This window comes from Dipodomys ordii, unplaced genomic scaffold (genome assembly GCF_000151885.1).
Source record: "Dipodomys ordii isolate 6190 unplaced genomic scaffold, Dord_2.0 Scaffold16, whole genome shotgun sequence".
NCBI classification, from domain to species: Eukaryota; Metazoa; Chordata; class Mammalia; order Rodentia; family Heteromyidae; genus Dipodomys; species Dipodomys ordii.
In genome coordinates, this window is record NW_012267232.1 from 8424150 (window position 1) to 8444233 (window position 20084).

The following is a 20084-nucleotide window of genomic DNA, read 5'->3' on the forward strand; positions in this document are numbered from 1 at the left end:
ACAAGAATCCTAGTTACCAATGCAATGTCCAAAGTAAATTATTTTGCTTTTTCTCTTTTATTGGACATGGGGCTCGAACTCCAGGCCTGGGTAATCTCCCTGAGCTTTTTGCTCCTAGTGCTCTAACACTTTGAGTCACAGCTCTGCTTCTGGTTTTCTAGTAGTTCATTAGACATAGTCTCACAGACTTCCCTGCCTGGTTGGCTTTGAACTGCGATCCTCAAATTGTAGCCTCTTAGGTAACTAGGATTACAAGTGTGAGCCAAAAGTTCCTGGCTTCAAAATAACCTGTATGTAGAAACAATTCTTGTCAATGATTTAGGCTTCTAAAAGAATTCTTCAATCACAAGTTCTATTTATCTTCAAAAGAATTTTGAAAATAACCAAAGAGTTCAATTACTAGGAAGATAAGAGGAGCTGTGTGCAGCATAGGCTTTGTCATCGTTAAAATGGTAGAAGCCCACAGACATAAGTGTAGGTAGGTCATATTTTCATGTATATTTTATGCTATGTGAGAAAGTCTACATATTATTTTTCAGTGGATATATGCATGTATTTTATGTTACTCCAAACATGTTTAATAAAGTATATTTTCAATAATTATCACTACTAAACTCACATTTTCTTTCATCTTTATATTAAATACAGACATAAATCGTTGTTATCTAGAGAGAGATAAATGTTGAGGCACAAAATGAGAGAATGCATACTTTTTAATAGCCTAAATTACATCTGATTGAAAATGGAAATCTATTTATAAATTCTCAAGGATGGGGTTTCAGTGCCTATGAACTCTTTCTTCTCAGGAGTCAGTCTTGCTATTGTGATTCAGTAAATACAAAAACTCATCTAAAGATAAGTATAGGTTCTGGTCCTGTTGTACTATCTATTCCTTTCATTATTTTTGGAATAGCTCAACTGTGCTCATCTCTATTGCTGGAAGACACAGGTATATAAACTGATAGCAAAATGCCATTGAACCACTACCTTGTTAAGATTCTATTTGATGACCGTATTTATTTTAAGATTCATTGCTCAGTGCTAGTGGTAGCTCACACCTAAAATCCTAGTTACTCAAGAAACTGAAATTTGGGGATCACATTTTTAAAAAAAATCCTGTGCAGGAAACTCCATGAGACTCTTATCTCCAATTAACCATCAAAAAGGGAAAGTAGACCTGTTGCATAACTGGTAGATTGCTAGGTTTGGGCAAAAAAGCTCAAGGGGGAGATGTGTGTGTGTGTGTGTGTGTGTGTGTGTGTGTGTGTGTGTGTGTGTGTGTGTGTGTAAGAGAGAGAGAGAGAGAAGCTTAAGCTCTGAGTTCAAGCTATCGGACTGGCATAGAGAAAAACTCATTACCTACTTCTCCTTGGTGAAATACTTTCTTGGACTAGATTCTTAAGGAAGAATAGTGTCTATGTATACTGAGTCTGTTGGTGGGAGGCTAGTAATTTGATTGGATTTTTGAAATTCTTCATAAGTACACAAATTACATTTGTGTATGGGACAATAGTATAAGAAAATTTGTCCATGACTTTTTGACAGTAAGATACATATGTTCAAAATCCACATGTAAAACAGAAAGCTCACTATGATTGGCTATGGATCTAAAATATCTCAATCTGGAAATGCCTAGCTTTTGGGAAGACAGCCAGGTACATTTTATGCAACTTGCTTTCATTATAATATGGAGCAACTCCAGCTGTGATAATTAGGAAGAAATATGCCTAAATAATGAACACACACCTTTTGTTTCAACTGTATACTAGGATTGGATATCCTGGAGAAATAGGAACAGAGGAGCACATGATACAATCTTAACTGTAATAATAAAAAAGTAGCCAAGTTGTTAAATATTAAAATCTAGTCTGACTACCAGCTACATGATTCATACAGTGATTGCATAAACTGCAAATGGCGATGTCATGGAAATGAGTAGGCAACCACTTTCTTTTTCTAAAACAAACTCTATGATGATACACAGGATACTCATGATGATTATATGTTTGTCCTCTTTCAATTCATACATGGCATCTAAAAATATTTTTATTTGGCTAAGTTTCTGGCTTTATTTTCTGTGTTACTCTCATGGAAATATTTTCTGTGTTACTCTCATGGAAATATGTATTTAGGTGCCTTTTATGATTTCAACAATGTCTTAGGACTTTATCTTAAATATGCCCTTTCTTGGCGAGTTTCTAAAGCAAAGTTTTCATGAAGCACCCTGGAGCCTCTATCATACTGGAAAGGAATTGTGAGTACAAATATTTATCAACTCTGGATTGTAAGCAGGAGAGCTCCTTGATTACTACACAATTGACCTTCAGGAATTAAGGTCTTCCATGTCCATATTGTTCCACTAACTGCTTCATTATGAAAAAAGAATTTGTTTGCCCTTTGTTCAGCATTTTACTGGAGGAATGCTGGCTCAGAGAACAAGCTGTAAGACATATAATTAGAGTTGACAAGAGGAAGAAACTGCATCAGAGTACTCTAATAATAGAAAAGAATTAACTTAGCAGCAAAAAAGGACCATGTTGAAGATGCAGGTACCAGGATATTGATGGAAAATTTGGAGATTTGGGATTGATGTAAAAGTTTCTTTTCCAGTGGCTGCACTTTCTTCTTTGCTTCTTCAGCCCATTTGGTTTCTGTTTCCCATGTTTGACCTTGGATAATTGTTTAACGATTTTGAAAAAGATTCCAAAATACAGTATTATACCTTATATAGGATTATTTACGAGAAAATAAAAAACAAAACTAATCATTATGAATGATATTGGATTTTTCTATGGGCTTATCTTAATCATTCCAGTATACTATCTCAGATTTAAGGTAAATTTTCATACCTCTGACCTAATAAATTTTATAGCCTCCAAAATTTACCCACATCAGAAATTACTAATCTGGTAATAGTTGGGATAAATGAGATTCATAATTTGGCAGACTGTTTTGATAAATGTGAAGAAAATTTACACTATGCTAGTTTATACTAATTTATAGTAGAAATTTTATGCTATTCAAGTTTTCTCACCAAGACAATAAATGGTAATGACAGATTATTTTTAGCTGAAATATGTGATATACTATAGAAAAACTCAAGATTATTCAAATTTTGGTCATAATGAATGCTTTTAATAGTTACAGATTTTATGAAATGAGCAATAGGAAGAAAAATGGATGACAACTGTAGTCCTTTAGTATTGATGACATTATACATGTTATAACTGCTTATGATATCTTATGTACTAACTACATGACCTTAGTTTTATTAATGTTTGTATTGTCTACAAAAACTGGTTTAAACAGTATTCTTCAAAGACAGAAAAACATAACTCAGTGGTAGAATGCCTCCCTAACATGACCAAGGCCCTATATTTGTTTAAATGTTTTTATTCTTTTATTTATTTTTTCCTGGTATTGAAACTTGAATTCAAGGCTTTGTGCTTTTGCTTATTATTACTTCACACAAGAGCACTTGAGCCATTCCTCTCCCACTGTAGGTACATCTTCATTTCTAACTTTCCTGATTTTTTTAGGAGGTAAGAATGTCTCATGGACTTCTCTGTCTAGAGTGGCTTCAAACTGCCATCCTCAGATCTCAGCCTCCTGAGTAGCTAGAATTATGATCATGGGCCACCTGAACCAGGTAAAGGGCTGGTTTTGATCCACAACATTAACAGAATAGAAACTTGATAAAGATTAGTTAAAAATCTGTTTCTGTGGGGGCTAGGAAGGTGGCTCAGTGGTAGAGTGCTTGCCTTGTATGCATGAGGCCCTGGGTTTGATTCCCCAGCACCACATAAGCAAAAAGAAAAAAAGCCGGAAATGGTACTGTGGCTCAAGTGGTAGAGCTTTAGCTTTCAGCTGAAGAGCTGAGGGACAGAGCCCAGGCCCAGAGTTCAGGCCCCACCAACGGACCACCCCCCCAAAAAAATCTGGTTTTGTGAATAATCTTCATACTTTGATAAAATTTGATGAAACATGAGTCTGCTGTGCTTTCTGTCAAGACTAGATGTTATAACAATTATGCCTGGCAAGTTGGGTTTATTTAGCAGGACATTGAAAAAAAGTGGGAAAATAAAAATAAAAAGTGAATGAAGATAAAAAGTAAATGAAGGTCAAAAACACCCACACAAGTACTCAGATTCATTTGCAAATTTTTGGCATGGGAAGCTGTTGGAAGTCATAAGAAGATTTTGTTTGTTTGGGGTTTTTTCTTCATGATTCAAAGTATAAATGTAGAATAGTCACAGATTGCTGAAGACTCTCTGTAGACAAATAACATTACCATCTAACTCAAAGTAGATGATGTCATAACCATAAATAAAAATGTATTTATTGAAAGAATAGTGCATATTACCTGGAAAGCAAACGTGGCCATTTTTATATTAGAAAATGTTTCTTGAGATAACTATTGCATTCTTTGAAAATTAATACTAGATTCAAGATGTTTCTCTTCATACTTACTAAAAAATTTTCCAAAGTTACTGTTTACTGATGACAGATATTTATCCTCCTCGTGATACTCCTATCACAGGAAAATGGATGAGTGATTTCCCATGGCTATACATCCTGTGTTGGCTAAGGTAGCTTCAAACAAAAGCAAAGGTAAAACTACTTCCCTTTGCATCCCTCCGGCCTGCCCTCATGTTTCTGTCTCTATATGTGTCATCCTGTGGTCTACTTATTCAGATTACTTAACATATCCCTTGCTTACATAGAAAATCTGGGAAGATGAAGACCTCATGTCTTTTTTGGGGAGCATCTTAATATTCAAAAGTGGTAATTTGTGTCCTCTCATACAAATTCATGAAAGGGCAAGTTTCTTTACCTACTTCTCAAAGAGGAAAGTGAATATTTCTCACTGAGAAATCTGTACTCTGCTAAGACCTTGTGAGAAATTCTAGGGTCTGTGCACTAATGTTTTGTGGATATAAGATTAGATGTGATATACTCAACCAATTGCTTTATATTCTAGACTACTTAATGATGAATTTAATTTCTACCCAAGAGTTTTAGAAATAATCCTAGGATAACTAAAGACAATTCCACCCCATATTCAATTACAGTCATTTCCATAAAAGTCTATTTTTTAGAGTGATTAGATTTAGTTGACTATCCATCTCTCTTACTTTCAAGATATCAAGGTTCAAATGTCATGGTTGTTTAAAAGATTAAAAATAACAAATTCATAGTTTTTTTTTCTACTTTTGCTTTTTGTATTGTGTTCTGACATTTGAACTCAGGGCCTCATGCTTGCTTGGAAAGTACTCTATCACTTGGGGTACACTTCTAGATATTTTTGCTTTTTAGTTATTTTTCAAACCAGATGTTGTGTTTTTATATGTGGTCACCATATAACTGAGATTCTGTTGTATACAGCCTCTATATAGCTGCAATTACAAATATGCACCATCACACTAAATTTACAAGTTGATATGAGATCTTGCTACCATTTTGTTCTAGAATAATCATCCTCCCAATATCTGCCACTTTGTGTAGCTGGATTATAGGTGTGAGTCACAGTGCTTGGCCTAATGAATAGTGTTTGAGCAAAGGGGAATTTTGATTGGATTCTTTTCACAGGCCTTGTGAAATAATCTTCTTTATTATTTATGTGAATCTATTTGCTGTAAGAGGATCTTGCACTAAACCTAACCATCTAATTGTCCTAAGGTTGGGGATGGGATATTCCTTCTACTAGAGAGTCAGTCATCAATCCTTTGGGGAAAGAAGTTCCCTAGAGTTTTCCATAGCAAAATGAATTGTTTTCATCATAGCAAGTCTAAAATTCTTTATTGTTCTTTAACTCATTAGATTTTCAAAGTTTCTTTTATTGAATATTATTATCACTTCTTAAAATTATGTAATTTTACAGTTTCATTTATTATCTGTTTTGTGTATTAAACCCAAGGCCTTGTACATTTTAATCAAGAATTCTCCCTTTTTAAAAATTATTTTATTTTATTTTTTATTGTGAAAATACTGTACAGAGAGGTTACAATTACATGGCAAGATAATGAGTACATTAGCCTCCTCCTTTGTTTACCCTTCCCATCCCTTCCCATCCTCCCCCCAACCCCCCAACCAATCTTCCCTGCTCCCCTCCCCAACCAAAGTTGTAAAGTTCATTTTTGACATAACGACTTGTACATCTCATTGTTGCAATGGGTCCACCTGTATCCCTATTTAGACGATTTGTTTTTCCCCTTCCCCTCCACAAATTATACCGACATCAAATACAGTGAAAGCAGGGGTTATACTGTGGGGGACGGACATACAAAGCAACAAAGAATTCTCCCTTTTGAACTGAGCCTCTAGTGATTTTATTTTTGTATTTTTTTCTGGGATAATGTCACACTAACTTAATCTGGACTGGTCTCAACCTCCTGAGTAGTTGGGAATACAGACATGTATCAAATTATTGCTTCTAATGTTGTTTCTATGATCATTTTTAGCATTTCCCTTTATTCCTATAAATACATTTTAGGGTTGTGAATGAAGGATTTTGCTATTGTTGAAATGGTGTGGTCTGTGTAGGAGAGATAGATACACCATCTGATATGTCTTCTAAAGCTATCATTTAGTCTCTAAAGAGGTATTATATGATGCTGTCAGTCACCAGTTATTGAACAGCAGCTCATTTTCTTAAAATGTATTCAGAATAGGGTCTTTACCTCAGCTCTCCTCTTTCTTTGCTCCAGTGATAGTACTTGACTTTAAATAAAATGTTTCCCAGTTACTAAAGATGATTCCTCTCAAAATGCAACCAATGTTAGGCTAGTAAAAACGCTCAGCTCCTCTGCATCAAGAAAGTGATTTTTCTATGATTAACAGTAACAAGAACATAAAACTAGGATTTTAGGAACATTCCATATTAACTAATCCTATGCATTGGAATAGGTTTTATCCTGCTGTTGCGTATCAACTTTCATTAAGCAGCTATTGCTTATCCCTATTCTGTTTTCTAAATTACAAGGAGCTGCACCTAAACATTCTTTTTTTTGAGGACCCCTACAGCAAACAACCTGCATGAGTTTGAAGGGTACTGAATGATTTCTGATCTTGAAATGGTATCATATTCAGAAGCCAACACACTGGGATGTAAATGAATATTAACCATTACCTTGGGTTACTGAAAAGAGGAAATCTTATCCCATGCGGAAAAGAGAGTGAAGACACACTTGAATGGATAAGATATGAAGTTAAAGACATGGTCACCAACTCTTTCCTGAATACTGGCTTGTGGTGGCAACATCCCATTTGCTCTTGCTATATTCCCTGAAGAAGATGGAGATGGCAGCTGCTTTGAATGTTGACATAGATTTTATTGGATGAGTAGCATAACGTTGTTTAAAAACCTTGAAAAAATGAAACATTCTATTTATTTATTTAGTCGGTCCTGGGGCTTGAACTCTGGGCCTGGGTGCTATCCCTGAGCTCTTCAGCTCAAGGTGAAACACTCTTCCACTTCAACCACAGTGCTACTTCCAGTTTTCTGGTGGTTAAATGGAGATAAGAGTCTCACACACTTTTCTGCCTGGGCTGTCTTTGAACTGCAATCATTTGATCTCAGCCTCTTGAGTAGCTAGGATTACAGGCATGAGCCACTGGTGCCCAGTTAAACATTTTATTCTAGATTGTTGTATATCTGTCACTTTCTTTTTTACTTCTGTTTGCCAGGCTTAGGCATTTCATGAACTTCTACCTAATAATACAGGAATAGTAAAGAACAAAATGGCAAGTGGAAAAAAAGGAGGGAGGGGGTAGCAAGTTTAAAAAGAAATGTACTCACTACCTTACTTAAGTAACTCTGACCCCTCTTTATGTCACTTTGGTAATAAAATAAAATAAAGTTGCATTTAGGAAACATCCTGTCCATCCCAATCAATTAATTTAATGACCTGCCAATCTTTTGCATAAGATATTCACAGTGAAATAATCTCTAAAAGTTTTTTTTTTTTTTTTGCCAGATCTGGGGCTTGAACTCACGACCTGAGCACTGTCCCTAATGCTTTTCCTTTTTTTTTTTTTGTCAAGGCTAGTGCTCTACCACTTGAGCTACAGTGCACTTCCAGCTTTTTCTGTTTATATTGCCCTGAAGAATCAAACTCAGGGCTTTGTGCATGGTAGGCAAGCACTCTACCACTAGGCCACAGTCCCAGCCCCAAACAGTAAAAATATTATTTTAGTGTGCGAATAAAACCTTAAATATGTGGAAAGTAAAAAACTATCATGAATTCAGCATAAAACCATAATTAAATAGAAAGAAAAAATTTAAAGTGTGTTTTCTTATGTCTTTAAAATATGATAGCAAAGTTTATCAGAAGAGGCATGTGACAGATAAAGAGATCCCGTGGCACAAACACTTTTTTGGGAAGTATTTTAGCCCATGTCCACCATCTTAGATCATCGTCTGCTGTCATTTCTATATGCTAGTTCACTTTAACATTGTCATTCTAAGTTTTTAGTGTTAGGAAAGCATATGCTTCTCCTTACTGATTTATTCTTTTAAATCCTGTCACCATTAAAATTACTGTAACTCAGCAAATCACTCAGATTGGTCCACATCTCTTGATATAAAATCTACATTATAGTAAATACCAGAATTGGTGGCATAATTGAGAAGGTACTCAGAATGATGAAAAATTTTCCAATGGTGTTTTATTCCTTCTTTGGAGAGTTATTAGAGCATAACTTTGTCCTATCCATCAGCTGAAAGGAAGCTGTGTATTAATTGTCCACTTCAGCTGGTTAAATCTTTACCTTTCACATTGCCCATTTCTTTAACTCTTCCTATTAGCCTTGGTTCATTCCATGCAGTCCATATTGCTCTACACATAGTGGCTTTGACTTATTTTTTACTGGCTTGTTTATTTACTTGTAAATCTCTATAAAGCACTCACTAAGTACATTTACAATGAAAACTAGGGCCTTGTTTCTACTAACAATCCTTCATCTCTACCCTTGTCTATGTTCACTTTTTGCTCTTTTCTCCTTTTTTCAGATAGTTTTAGTTCAACATATATCCATTTTCAACATACATCTATTTTTAATGGATATATGTTATTTTTTAAAAAAATTACACAGGGGGGTGGGTCCCCTGTGTAATTTTTTTCCACCAGAAAAAAAATTACACAGGGAAGAGAATGCATGCTTGCGTTCTGAAATTTAAGCATGTAAGCCTCTTCTGTCTTTCTCTGGCCTGAGTATACCCTATTTTTGTTTGGAATATGTTGCCCCAAATAGTAACATCTTATTGATAAACATCTTCTGATTGTCTTAGAGACTGGGGCTTGAGGGACAAGGAACAGTTGAATGGAGAGAGGAAGAGTGGGTGATTACAGTCTTAATACTCAATGCACCCATGTGAACATGGAGTTAGGTTACTTAAGGCAGGTGGTGTGCAGTTAGATTGTGAAGAGTTGGGGTGATGGTAGGATCAAGACTCAAAACTGACATGTTTTGAAAACGCTCAGTAATTTATTTGCTTACTAGACTAACACATATTTTTCTAGAATGCATGCACAATGAGCAAACCACGGTTTAAAAAAAGAAATATCTTGGAACACAGAAAACTATGGTGATGTACACAGCCTGTATTCAATTATTCTTGCCCTACTAATACTTTTATTCTTCTGTTGTAACAGTGTACTAATGGCAAGAAAATCATTGTATGATACAAGAAAATAAATAGTAACCTGTAATTTATGTTTCTAACAAGTACAATATAGACATGTTACATGGGCATTTGTAATTAGATCACTGTTGAAACTAAATGACAAAAAAATAGTTCTTGAAATATCTAGGAAGAGAATCTAATTGTCAGTCAATTTAGATTTATGAAACCACAGAAGAGGAGTTTGTATTTTCTACTAATGGGGACTGCTTCCTTAATTTAGAACCAAGTAACCAATACATATAAAAAAGTAATATTATGAAATATCCCACTTAAATTATTATATTATTTATTGTTCTTCCATCCTATAAGATCAATTAGATGATGTAATAATGCAGCCAATGTTCTGGGAAGATGGAACATTAACTGTGATGACTCATTTAAGAAAATGATAACCAAAGTTTTTCTTTGCTGTAAGCATTTCTGTACCAGACCCTTTCATACCTTATTGTATACTATTCTGTAGATTGTATTTTTATAATTTTTGCTTCATAGATGAGGAAAGTAAGGCTCAAAATATTTACTAACTTGTCTAAGGTGTACGATTTTGACAAAGTATCACTTATGTTCCTTGTTAGAGAAAAATGTAAAATCTCCTCAAAGATGAATGAGATGCACCCACCTTTAGTCTTGATTGATCATGGAATACCAGTCTCCATTAGGAGACATTCACAGAGATAGTAACACATCTAATACATCTCAGACAGCTTTGTATAAGCTTTTTGTTGTATAAGGCATTTAGGTCCCTTGTTTTGGACAGAATGTGTGTGATACTGTTTGTTTTGCTCATTGGGGTTTAGGAAGAAGTGGTTGAGATGAGATTAGCAATCTTACCAACTAAGCAGTCATTCTTCATAACTAAAATTGCTTCTCATGTGAATTAATGATGAGTACAAAAATCTTTAAGTACAGGACATGAGTGATAAAGGAAATCAAAGCAACATTGACTTGGAATGGCTGTGATAATTGTGAAAAAAAACCTGTTGTGAATTACACACATTTCCATGAATTGGGAGCAAGAAAGAAAACAAAAATTGAAAAGACATATTTAATCTGCTGGCAATTTGAAGAAAACTGAATTTTTGAACCTTTCTAACGTTAACAAAAGCCCCTATACATTTTGACCAATCAACTTCTGGTTGGAAGGTGTTGATTTGTGAATCATCCGTTTTGATTGCCTTCTTATAATCTTCCAATTTGTTTCTGGGATTTGTTAACATGTCCCACCTTGTCTGCATGCAAAGTGAAGAACAACATTAATTATTTCAAGTCTATTAAATTGCTGGCTCATCTTTTCATACCATCATATGATATGACTTGGTGAGCTAGAGAAGACAGGTATTCTCTATTCCAACACCAATTGGCTCAAAAAATATATACCATGCTATCATTAAAATAAACAAGAACATATGTAGCTGTGTACTTATACTTTCCGCCAGTCATTTACTCTTAAATTTAATTTGACAAGATAATTAGGTTCTTTTTCTTTCTTTCTCTGTTTTTTTTCTTTTGGTCTTTATTTTTTTTCTTCCTTTTTTCCTTCCTCCTTTCCCTCTTCCTCCTCCCCCTCTGCCTCCTTCTCTTTCTTCTTTCTTTCACACTATTGAGATTTGAACTCATGACTTCATGATTGCTAGGTAGATTCTTTATCAGCTTTTTTACTCTCCTTATTTATTATTTGTTTACTTTTGTTGGTCATGGTTCTTGAACTCTGGGTTTGGGTGCTGCCCCTCAGCTCTTCAGCTCAAGGCCAGTGCTCTACCATTTGAGCCACAGTGCCACTTCTAGTTTAATTGGAGATAAGATTCTCATGGATTTTCCTGCCCAGGCTGGCTTTGAACTGCATTCCTAAGATCTCAGCCTCCTGAGTAGCTACGATTACAGGCATGAGCCACGGGTGCCCAGCTTTCCTTATTTTTAAAATAGCATTTTACATTTAATTTTGGGCCTGCCTGGAACATCATCCCCTATTTAGTCTTCCCTAGTGGCTAAATGAGATGTGTATGCCATCATGCCTGGCTTTGTATTGATTGACTGAGGTCTAATATACTTTTTGCAAGGGCTAACTTTGTATTACAATCCTTCCAATTTTAGCCTCTAGAGTATCTAGAATTACAGGTCTGAGCAATTATGCCTGACAATTTAAACTTTTTAAAAATTCTGAAAAATAAGATGGTCTATGTACTAGACAAAATTTATTTTCCACTGGTTTTCATGTTTTGACAGGCACCTGCGGAGAGTAGGTACACTGTTCAGCATTACCAAGCAGTAAAACTAAAAATGGCTGAAGACAGAGTGCTTAGAAGCATCTTGCAGCTAGACTATGTCCTGACCATTTGTCTTTATAATGTCTCACTATTTAGGAAATGGAGATTCAAGAACTATTGTACCATGGAAATAGATGCCAGTCAGTGGCTACCTGCTGTGAGTTGCCAGTGTGAAAGAAGAGACTTGTGGGAAAATGAGGCAGATATGAATACGGTAGCAGATGGAAAGCCAGTGTACCTTTGACTTCTGTGATGTGCTTGTGGGTCTGTGGCTTTGTCTGTTGACATCTGTGCCTCCCTGTACTTATGTGCAGGACCTTGATACTGTGAGCGACAAGTTTTCCAGCCATTCTCTGTTACAACTGTTTGAAATGTGGAATTGCAGATGAATAATTAGAATGATTCTTAAAATTGCAGCTTCTCCATGTGGAAGGTCAGCTTTGGACAACAGAATGATAGGGCAGGAAGAGTAGAAAGACATAGAATGGCAGCTGTACTGGTCCTGATTATGGTGATTGTGTCTGTTTGAAGCAGGCTTTTGCTTATCAGTGTGTCTGGTGGAGAATGTAACAAAGGCAGGGCAGCTGATGGGACAAGAGCAGGGAGACAATATGAGTCTATAGAGTACATGGTCATGCAAGCAAATGCAACGGAGCACAGCAGCAAGTGATGGTTAGCATATTTTTTCAACAGGCTTTGTTTTGGAATTGTGGAGAGGACACAATGGACCAATAAAGATACTTAGAAAATGATCTTATATTTTTGATGGCTGTGGTCTAATAAAAATATATTTATAAACTTTTAACCACACACACATATACACACACATGTTCTGAAGTGTATGTGGGGTGGGGAGGGTCCATCATGAACTCAGGAACATGTTTGGCTCACTTGCTCAAGGCTGGCAATTGAGTCAGATCCCCAGCTTTGAATGTTGCTGGTTACACAGAGATGTAGTCTCACAGAATTCACTGCTTTGGCTGGGTTTGCAGCTTGTGTTAGATCAATCTAGGTTTTCAAACGCATTAAGTAGCTAGGATTCTTTTAAAACTGAAAGGTATACAATAAGATACCCTTTCAGAAGTATTTTTGTCATGTTGTCAACATGAAAAGGAAAAATCAAATGTCCCTAGAAGGGAAAGAAATGAGGCCTTGGAAATGAAAAGTGCACCAACTTTCCCTGGATCCTTCCCTGCCATCCTTCCTCTAATCATCCTTTGCCTTCCCTTTCCCTTTCTTTTTCCTTTCATCTTTCCTTTCCTCTTCACTTTGCCTCTTTTTCTCTTTCCTCCAATCCTTGAGCATGTCCTCTTGCCTGTTACTGCAGACTACATCTAGTTTAAAAGAGTCACACCACTGGATTCCTCCCTACATATACCAAATTCTAGTTTATATCTTTATGTATATATGCATATGACCTTGTATATGTTTACATATATTTGTAATTCAGGTCTAAATTCTACATATGAGAGAAAACTTGTGTCTTTTGCTTCTGTGAACCTGAGATATTTCACTTCATATTTTTTTTAAATCCATACATTTCCCTGTAAATGACAAAATATTATTTTTCTTGATGATGAGTAAAATTTCATTATATATTATGCAATTTTATATACATATATCATATAACATAATTTATATGTGCACACATTATATATAATGTATATAATTACATATGAATAAATATATTTTTATATACACGTATATATGTATGTATACATATATACATGTATATATGCCAATATTTTAATAATAAATTGTTTTGTGCAATAAATTGACATTACATTCCAATTAGGTAAGTCATATTTTCAGATAATGAACTCTAACCATTGCTATCTCTGTCAAATAAGGAACCTGAGGACCTGTGAATGATACAGTAAGTTTTGTGTTAGTTTATATAGACATAGAACTAATATCCAGTCCAGCATCTATTCACCTTCAATGCAAGGATTAAACTAGCAGCAGAAAATTGGTGTCATGCAAAATGCTCTTTCACACATGGTACTACAACAGAAACTGTAATTCTCACCTTCTAAATCTTAAAGAAACTTCCCTTTATACTGACCTTCCTATACCACTGTCACTACTGGGCCTATGTAATTTCCTTCTATACATGGAATTCAAAACATCTAGACCTTAAGTTTCCAGTCTTTTTTTTCCTCAAATTATAACACCTGCAGAATTACCTTTTGAGCTGTAGTTGGTGACTCACTGTAAAGTCTAAGTTCAGAGACTGTGGATTTATTACAAAGCATTACCACTGTTATATCAAACATATAGCTCTCAAAGTTTGAAAACAGAAAAAAATTTTTATCATCATAAGTTCTTTATGTGTGTATATATGTGTGTGCCAGGTTTAGGGCTTGAATTCAGAGTCAGAGCTGTGTCCCTGAGCTTTTTTGCTCCATAACTTGAGCCACAACTCCACTTCTGACTTTTTGGTGGTTAATTAGAGATAAGAGTCTTATAGACTTTCATGCTTCAGTTGGCTTTGAACCATGATACTTGGATCTCAGTCTTCTGAATAGCTAGTATCCAGGAATGAGCTATCAGTTCCTAACTTACTATAAGTTCTTAGCCATTTATTACTGAAAATTTATATACTATCTCTGATACAGTACACTATGAAATTTTTTTGTCAGTCAGGGGCTTGAACTATGGGCCTGGGTGCTGTCCCTTAGCTCTATCAGCTCAAGGCAAGTGCTCTACCACTTGAACCACAACGCCACTTCCAATATTCTGGTGGTTAATTGGAGATAAGTGTCTCAGGGATTTTCCTGCCTGGGCTGGCTTTGAACTGTGATCCTTAGATCTCAGAATATTTGTACCTAGGATTATAGGCATAAGCTGGTGCCTGGCACTTTGAATATTTTTAAATAAATAATTTTTCAGTGCTTCTATTTGAAGCGTTGTGCTTTTCTAGTACTTTAATTTTCAGTAGCAGAAAGATAATTGTGATGTGATATTTTGAAAAATTTCTAATAATACTAAACCATGAGTATTTTTTTAACCACAAATTGTTCCCCACATTTGAAGGCCTTCTACCTACGATGTAGAAAGTAAATAACTCATCATTTTTCTTGTTTACTTTAATTTTCCAGTAATAAGAAGGACTTGAGCCACTTGGTTGCTCATAAGTGTTTACATGACTCTGAAATAATTTCATTACTTTTGTCTGTAGGCACAGATCAGCTAATTTTGAAGCTGACATGCTTTATACTAATCAGAATGCAGAAATATTTTAGCAGCTCAAGATATTAGTATCTATTAGAAATTGCTCAACTTTTCTATTAGTAATGCTGGACAAAATACCTTGCATCTATGAAACTTGTTTTTCATTAATGGTAGGACATATGATATCTAAATTTCATTTCCTATAAACTGGTGCATCTTATAAGCATGCAAAAAAAACCTCATAGTCTACTCTGATGTTGATTTAAAAGTTTCTAGTTTAGAACTGTTTTCCTTATCCTGGAAATAATAGTAGTTCTTTGCCAAGTCAGATTCCTGCCTACCCTTAATCACATTACGTATTACAACTGGAGTAAAAGTAGGGGAAATTGGCTAGCATCCTTTCTTAGTGCCATAGGTACTTTGGCAAAATAATGACCCTTGTTAACTCATGCTTGAAGTGGTAACATCCTTTCTCATGATTGCTTTCAAGGTACCAGTTTTCTCAATTATTTGGATGTTATAAAGGTTTCTAATTTCTCAAGATTTTTCTCTTTCCATTTCTAATTTCATACAATATGAAGATTACCATAATAATAGTAGATAATTATTGCTATCAGAACAATTCTCTGGGGGTGCTTCTATCGGTGTAAAAAATGAATCATATAATCATCCTATAGTTTGAAAATTTTTAAACTAACACATTCTAATTACTACAGTAGAATTACAATATCACATTCTCCTGAAAGACTCTTATTTGAGCAAAAAAAACCCTATATTCTCTTTCCTACTTTGCCTTTAATACTAGGTTTAGAAGCCCAGCAAGAGTTAATGACCGGACATGATAGATTTTATTCCTTCCTAATTGTGAAAAAGTTAGAAAATGATCTCCATCCTCATCATTTAAAAACTGTTTGAGTAAAATATGATAACATTATTTTTTCTGATTCACCACACAAATGTCTTATTCACCACACAATTGTCTAATAATTCAAATGTTATTTTTATAAGAAAATATTGGATTATTGACACTTTTTGCTGGAGCTATTAATTTGTATCATTATTTTCACCAAGTGCTTACTAAAATGTTCCTGCTTTTGTTAAAAAATAATTGTATTTTAGATAAATTACAAGTATCACTCTCATGACAGTATTGGTATTGCTGCCCAGACTTAGAGGCATGTTCTAGGAATAGCTTCATTGACATTAAAATATATAATATATCCAATGTATAAGTTCAAGATCCGTAAAATAACTATAATGTTTGCTTTGAATTCATGCAGTTCATATTTTAAATGGTAATATGTAGATACTATGTATAATTATAATATTATATATTATATATAATTATAATTATATGATGCATTCTGGTACTCAGTGTGTGTGTGTGTGTGTCTGTGTGTGTGTGTCTGTGTGTATTTTATATGTTCATGTTAGTTCTATTTCTATCACTATAACATTCAAGTGAAATAATCAACTTTTAATAAGTCTAATTTGGCTCTTGCTTTTAGAGACTGGATAGACTACAATGCTTTGGCCTGGTGTAAGCATATGGTGTCATATGCTTTGGGTAAGACATCATAGAGGCAGTTTGTGAAAAACAGAACCACTCCTCCCACAGCCAGGAAGCAATAGGAAGAAAAAAAGGCTAGGATCTCATTCTTCCCTTAGCTCCATCTCTCTAAACTAATACCAAAACTTGAACTCATTAAACTTTGGGGGACATTTGAAACCCATATATAATAAATATTTATGAGTTGATTGTAGCTGTCATATAATTAGTTTGTAAGGTCTATTGGAATTGTGTGTGTGTGTGTGTGTGTGTGTGTGTGTGTGTGTGTGTGCGTGCATGTGCACAGGTGCATGCCAGTTTTGGAGCTTGAACTCAGGGCCTCAATAAAGAAGCTTTTTCCCATCTTGGCTGGCATTTTAATACTTGAGCCAAAGCTCCAGTTCTACCTTTTTTTGCTGATTACAGGAGTTGACAGAGCTTTCCTGCCCACAAAGACTGAACTTTGATCTTGAGCTCTCAGCCTCATGAGTGGCTAAGATTACAGGAGTGAGCCCTGATACCCAGTATGATTTAAGATTTATTTCTAAATTAAGTAACTATGTTTAGCATTGAAGATTATTATTATGTCTTCATCATTCTATACATTTCTAAAAGAGATACTGTTGGCATTAAGGTACTTGGGAATTTATAACAAAATTCTGAATTCCATATTTGGATCAACTTTCAAATTCAATTTAATAAGGAAAAACTTCATTATACTTCCTGGATTGTTACCAAAAAGAGTACACTGATGTTACTCACAGAAATGATGATTTTAAAGTAAGCATTGTATATATTTTACTTCAGTGGAGCAGAATATATGAAACTATTGCCAAATTTGACTTATTTATGGAATATCAGCTTTAACTGATATTAACAAATATCAGCTTTATTGTTATTGTGTTTATTATCAAGCAGTTCAAATGCATCATAATGTCAAAAGTTTCCCAAGATTTAAAGCCATGTGATTTCCTGAACTAGAAGTCATGATCTCTTGTACACTGGTTAAATATTCTACAATGCATTCTTCATTTGTGGTCAGTTTCTCACAGTGTGATTTCTCCCATCATATATGGTGTACTAGAACTATTAGAGGGATATTGGTCTGTACTAGAAAATGTATAAAATTATCTTAATGCATGCAGCTGATTATTGAAAAAAATCAAGGAATGCAGCATTTGGCTATCAGTGAAGCAGGTGCAATACGTCTCCATGTTGCCTGGTATGCTTGCCACCAAAAACAGCAAACCTCAAACACCTGCTTTTTCAGTAGATTTATTGTAGGAGTGACAATATTTTGTGTTTTGCTCCAGGAAGTAGCAGAAATCTTGTGTATTGAAAAAAAACCAGCAATAAGTTTCAGGAGCATTAAGTCTATTTTTCTTTTTATTTCTGCTCTTTTAAAAAATTATTGTGGGATTGGGAAGGTGGTTCAGTGGCAGAGTACTTGCTTTGCATGCATGCATGAGGCCCTGGGTTCAATTCCTCAGCACCACATAAGCAGAAAAGACCAGAAGTGGTGCTGTGGCTCACGTGGTAGAGCGCTAGCCTTGAGCCAAAGAGCTGAGGGACAGTGCCCAGGCCCAGAGTTCAGGCCCCACAATTGGCAAAAAAAAACACCCGAATTTGTTTGAAATTTATAAAGCAAGCTGAAGAGACCTTCTCATGTAAAGAAATTGTTTTGAAAGTGATATACAGAGGGGTTACAATTATATGTCAGGCAAAGAGTACATTTCTTTTGGGATAATGTTTCCCTTTCCCTTGTTCTCTCTCAGTCTTCCCCTCCTATTTCTGCCCATGTATTGTATAGTTCACTTTCCACATAGTTTCCATTGAGTACTATTGCTGTATTTATTCACACTTTGTTGCTAGATTGTTTTGTGCCTCCCATTACAATCCCAAAGACCCAGAACAACAACAACAACAACAAAACCAGCAAAAAAAACCCTGATTATTTCCAGACTGTGTAACACTGTAAAAGACAATTAGTATTCTAAGACTGTTTTACAAATACCTTAAAAATAGAAAGGTAAGATGGGTAGGGCCATGGCTTGAGAACAAGATCTGAACTGAGTTCTTCTCCTGATTCACTGCTTAGCCAGGATGAGATTCCTTAGCCCGCAAAAGAAAATTATCCTCTTGCATAAAACAGAGTTTGTGCTCAGTAACCTGCTCATATACCAAGTACTACTCTAAGTGCCCATTTCACATTAAAAGTATTAGATAGTATAGTTAAGATGTTCTCTGCTACTTGCTTCGATAAAGTTATATACAGTTATTACTGATGACACTAGAAAATTTGAGAAAAAAATCAGAGATACATGTTGATAATGCAAAAGTCCCAAATTGTTCTTTATGACTATAGCTGTTATTTCACAGCTAATATATACAAAAATCAAATTAGAATAAAAAATAAAGCCATTGTTCTGAGATCTTCTCTTACTGTTGTGGCCCATTATTGTCTTTGATAGATAAACTTTACAATTAAATGGACATAATGAAACACATTATTATTATTGTATTTACTTGCATCTTCCAAATATAGTTCAGTTCCTTATTCTGAATTTAAATCAAAAGCAAAGAAGCATTTTAATCAGTAGTCTTTTGCTTTTGATGACTGGTCTTCAACAGGCTTGAACTTCTTTGGAAAAGATACAAATGATCTGTAAGCTATCATCTTCCAATTTAGTAAATTGTTATTCTAATACAAAGTTGAAACTCTCCTAAACACAGAATTATTGTACTTGCCAAGCCAGAGTTTTGCTTTCAGAGTTTATTACTAAATTAGCATATGAGCAAATCTGACACTAAATTGATTAACCCAGTTTTAAAATGTGGAAATATTTTGAAACTTGTAATTTCTAATGATAGTGATATATTTGATTTGAGTAAATCAATTTCACCAAGACTACATATTGCAAATGAAAAATAGAAATCATTTTGCTGCAAGTTAATTCTATAGCAAATATAAAGGCTACAATTATTATTTTCCAATAAATAAACCTTTTGCTAAGTTTAATTTTTTAGGCTTGTTATATTTTTCCTGCCCATTTTCATTGAACTGATTTTAAAACGTTTCACTTCTTCACACAAGTAGAAATAAGGTGATATGATTTAAAATGTCATGATAATTTTACAACATTCTCACTACTGCTTTAGCTTAGAGTTTAAAATGGTAATTGGACAACATTCCAGTTTGTTAGCAGAAAGAGGAGACAAAACCATCCTTTAAAACCAATAATCTCAGAAAGGATGCTCGAGAATATCTTTCTTGCCTTTTAAATTTCCTTCTTGGGAGCAATGTGACACATACGAGGCAAGTTAGAAAGTATTACACACGCATCAAAACAAAGGCCATATTTGATTTTTGGGGTTTTTTTTTTTTAGGTCCAGTCATGGGGCCTGAACTCTG

The 20084-nt window shown here is 34.8% G+C and overlaps 1 protein-coding gene across 2 annotated transcripts in view; it reads left to right on the top strand.

Moving 5' to 3' along the window:
- Mdga2 (MAM domain containing glycosylphosphatidylinositol anchor 2) overlaps positions 1-20084 on the top strand; it is a 715797-nt gene that overhangs the window by 153891 nt on the left and 541822 nt on the right. The gene's annotated exons all lie outside the window — the stretch shown is intronic.